The sequence below is a fragment of the Sciurus vulgaris genome (genome assembly GCF_902686455.1).
Source record: "Sciurus vulgaris genome assembly, contig: HiC_scaffold_565_arrow_ctg1, whole genome shotgun sequence".
Taxonomy (NCBI): domain Eukaryota; kingdom Metazoa; phylum Chordata; class Mammalia; order Rodentia; family Sciuridae; genus Sciurus; species Sciurus vulgaris.
Window position 1 is genome coordinate 296,751 of NW_027632460.1, and position 4,530 is coordinate 301,280.

Below are 4,530 nucleotides of genomic sequence, written 5' to 3' on the forward strand. Positions count from 1 at the left end.
ATAAAGAAAGAATTTAATCACAGGTTGAATGCCTTCCAATGCGCTGGGAATGAGGTAGCACAGAAGGAATTCACAGAGGGAATCTCAGCTAGAACTGCAGGAGTCACATGGTAGATGAGGAAGAGATGTGGGAGTTCTCAGCTCCACCCTAGGAGAAAGGTTCTGGATTTTGGAACTGCACCCAGGTGCATGTACTCCACGGGTGAATGAGGAGAAGTCAGGGATAAGATAGGAAAGGTCTGGAAGCACATGGGCTTGGGATGATGGGTAGTGAGACAAGAGGTAGGTCTGAGTACTTCCTGTGAGTCCCTCATTCTCAGAGACTTCCCATGAACCTTCATGCTGGGCATCCACAGAACTCTTGGAGAAGGACAGCCCCATGAGGTAAAAGGGGGACCTGAGAACTTGGACAGAACAGTGACTGCAGCCAGTGAACCTGGAGTCTGTGCTGGGCAGGAAGCAGGTACTGACCAGGGCAACTCTCCACTGCAAGTCCACCTGCTACTGCACTTGGTGGATCCCAGGCATGTTCTTTAGAATTCCAGGTAAAATATCAGCAGAGAAACCACTCTCTCTGAGTCTGTTTTGGTGCTCTCTTTGGCTAAAAACATCTTTTCCACTGACTTCTACAGTCTTTCACTTCCCCTCTGAGCAAGGATTCAATCAGACCAAAGGATGGGACATGTCCAACTTGGCAACATGGACAATAACCACTTAGTAGACAATCAGCAATGTCATCCAAAACAAACAATCAGGATGAAGGAAATGTCAGATTGAGGTTGGCCTGTGCCAACCCAGGTGCTGCCCAGGCTTCTGAGCAGATTTCCCTTTTGTCCACAATGGGAGAAATTGGGCAGCTCTGTGTGCTGGCTCATCTCACTCACAAGCTCTGGGTGTCCTTGTGAGGATCTCCACACCTATGATACATGCAGGGACAGAATACAGGGAGCCTAATCAAGACTGCAGGACGGACTAGACGGGGAATGGTGAGAGTGTCTGATTAAAATGAATTTAGAATTTCATTAGAATTTCAATGAAGGTCTATATTGCTATTTCTTCAGTGCCTTCCTTTTGCTGCCAAGGTCACGGAATGCTGCAGGCAGCCATCCTATACCCCAGAGGGGAGCTTGGCCAGGCCACAGCCTGGCCCAGGAAGGAAAGCAGTGCTGGGGGCACTGACCGTGCTCTGTCAGGGTCCTGGTTCTCCTCAGGCTTGTCTCCTGGCTGTGGATGGCAGTGCTGCCATGGATGACGCTGGTGGATAAGCTTCTTCCTCACTTTGGCCATATTTCAATCAAATTTATTTTTCTCTTATTCCTGATGCTTTTGAAGGCCCCAGTCCTGTCAGCATTGACTCCAGATTCTTGGGTCCCAGGAAGACAAAAGGTTTTCCCTGGTGCTTTTTCTCCTATGGACACTCTCAAGGGTCCCCAGCCTGCAGACCCTTGGCCCTTAAAGAAGCTGCTGTCCATGTCCTCTGCACAGTGCTTGCCATGAGAATTCTGGTTCTGGGGTGTCCGCCTACCAGAGTCTCATTGTCCCCTTCTGAACTCCCACCATCCTTCCCTTCTCCTCTCTTCCAGGCCCCACAGCAAGTCCTTCTAAATACATAGAGCCCTCACCTGCCAAGTCCACTCCAAGCCACTCCTGGGCTTAAGGGAAGGTCACTGGGCACAGTCAGGGCTGGAGAGATAGAGTCCAGAGGAGAGGACCTGAGCCTGGAGTCTTGCCCCATACTTAATCTCTCCTTCCTAGTTCTACATTACAGGAAGCAACAGCTGGAGTACAGCCCAGGGGAGAAATAAAAAGACTTGGGGCGGAATCCTTGGGCAGTAATTCCCTGGACCTGACCAATAGATGGAAAGCCCATGTGGGTGAGGGGTGGTGGGAACCCACAGCTCTAGGACATGGTGATGCTGAGTTGTGGGGCATGGTTTCTGTCCTGTGGGCACACGTGTATTGCCTGGAGTGAGTGGCATCACCTGAGCTGGGGCCTGGGCCCTCAGTGTACCATCCGAGACCAGTGTCAGAGAGAGGCTCATTAGGGCCAGGAGTAGCTCCCCAGGGATACTGAGCCCCTCCTCCAGAGCCCAATATCCTCCAGGGGCTCCCCACAGCCAAGGAACCTGGTCTGCAGTGGAGGACACAGGACACATGCACACACCTTTCCCAACACTGACCATGTAATAAAAATTTCCAGTAAAGTCAAAGAATTTTGTGGGTGTGCAGTGACATGTGTGCAAGTGATCTGTGTAAAGTGTGTAAGTTGGTGTGCATGTGGTGTGTGTGCTGTGTGTGTAGACACATGGACACTGTGAATGTTGTGTGTTTTTTGTTTGTAAGGTGTGTGTTGTTTGTGAGGGTTTTTGTGTGTTGAGTGTAATGAGGTGTATGTACATGTGGGGGGTGCTATGTTTTCCAATGTGTGTTTTGTGATGTGTGAGTTATGTGTGTTCACCTGGCGTGTGCTGTGTTTTGATGTGTGTTGTGTGATATGCAATGAGGTTGGTATGCACATGCTGTATGCTGCATTGCATTTTGTCTATTTTGTGACGTGTAAGGCAGTTGCATTTGGTGTGTGCTGTGCATTGAATTGTGTGTGTTTTATGATGTGTAAGGTGTGTGTGCACATTGTGTGTGCTGTGTGTTGCATTGGGAGTGTGCTGTGTGATGTATAAGGAGGTGTGTATGCTGTGGTATGTGCTTTCTGTTGCATTTTGTGTTTTATGAAGTGTAAGGAGGTGTGTGTGCACATGAGGCATGCTCTTTGTTGTGTAGTAGTTGTGTAGTATGATGTGTAAGAAGGTTTTTTACATGTGTGTGCTGTGTAGCATTTTTTGTGTTGTGTGATGTGTAAGAGAGTGTGTGTCTGTGGTATTTGCTGTGTTGTGTTGTGATTGTTTACTGTGTAAGGAGTTGTGTGCATGTGTTGTGTGTTTCGTGATGTGCAAGGAGGTGTATGTGCACATGGTCAGTGCTGTGTTATGTTCTGTGTGTCGGGTGATGTGTGAGAAGGTGTGGGTGCCTGTGGGGGGTGCTTGGTTGAGTTGTGGGTTGTGTGGCATGGGGCGTGTGCTGTGTGTTGCATTGCTTGTGCTGTGTGCTGTGTAAGGAGGTGTGTGCACAGGGTGTCTGCTGTGGATTTGTCCCTCAGCTGCAGTTGACTGAGTCTTGCAGATCAAGGCCCTCAGGTCACCAGTGCTGGTGCCACCCTGTCCTCGGGTGGCCATGGGTAGTTATGGCAGTGACATGATCCATATGTGCACAGAACAGCTGGGACAGACAAGGAAGCCCTGAGTCTGACATAAAAGGAAAGGTCCTAGTCTCCTCCACAAAATTCTAGTGTCATATGGCAATGGGTTGGTAGGGTTGGTGTACAGCAGGACCCTGCTTACCTGTGCCCAGGGGAGGACAGGCTGGGAGCACCCTGCCCTCCCTGTGGTAGCCCCAGAAAAGCCACCCATGGTTGGGCTCATGTGAAGGTCAGGGATCACAGCAGGCAACTCATGTGGCACTGGGAAGGCCACAGGGGTGAGGATCACACCATGTGCTCAGTGGCTATGTCTGTAGTGCATGGATTATGAGGCTGTAGCCTGCAGTGCCATGTGCAGAATAGACTGCTATAGGATGCCAGGGCAGGCCCTGCATAGACCAAGGACCACTCTCCATACCTTCCCTCTCTTTTTCCACCACTAAAGCCTCCTGGCTGAGATGGAGGGCATTCCTGGCCTGCAGGGCAACACCTGCTCAAGGGATGGTTCCTGACCAGGATATGGAGGCAGGGTCCTTTCTCTGGTCTTTTGAGACAGGGTGCTCTCTAATGAAAGAAATGCCTTTCTTCTCAATGTTTATTCTTGGTGTTCCCTGGGCAGCACTAGAACACCTACGTTATAGGACTGCCATGGTGTTTGAAAAAGCGATGGGGTTAAAACTCCCCAATTGACACCAGTAGAAGCCCAGGTGCTCTGCACCCCTTCCTGCTGTCTCTAGGGCTTGCAGTCTTCCTGTGGCCTTGGCAGGGAGGTGTTGCTGGCTGAGGGTGGGGCCTTCCCACTACCAGGGAAGAGGCTGAGCCCCCATCAAGGTGGCAGTGTGGGCTCTTTCACAGAGAGTATGACATCTGCACAGGAGCAGCAGGGACATGGCAAGGACAGCAGGGGTGTCAGAGACCTGGTCACACCCTAGAGGCCTCTGTTCCACCCTATGTATCCACTCTCTGCTCAAGAGGTGGCCACATACTTTGCACCAGGATAAGGCAAGGGCACCAAATTGATGGTCCTGGGCCTTCCTTGCAGACAGGGTGCTGGTAAGACTGGTTTTCAGGGAAACCTAGTCATTGTCTCAGCATGGGTGTGTCTCATGTCACACCAGGAGTGAAGCCCAGCAGAACTGCCTGTAGGACAGATCACCCACAGGCCAAGTGTTCAAGGTCAGTCCCTGAATCATCCTCATCCCAAGAGGACAGAGGAGGTGGGATCTGTTGGGGATTCAGGGACCTGAGGCATGTGCTTGAAGAGGACTGTGGGACCT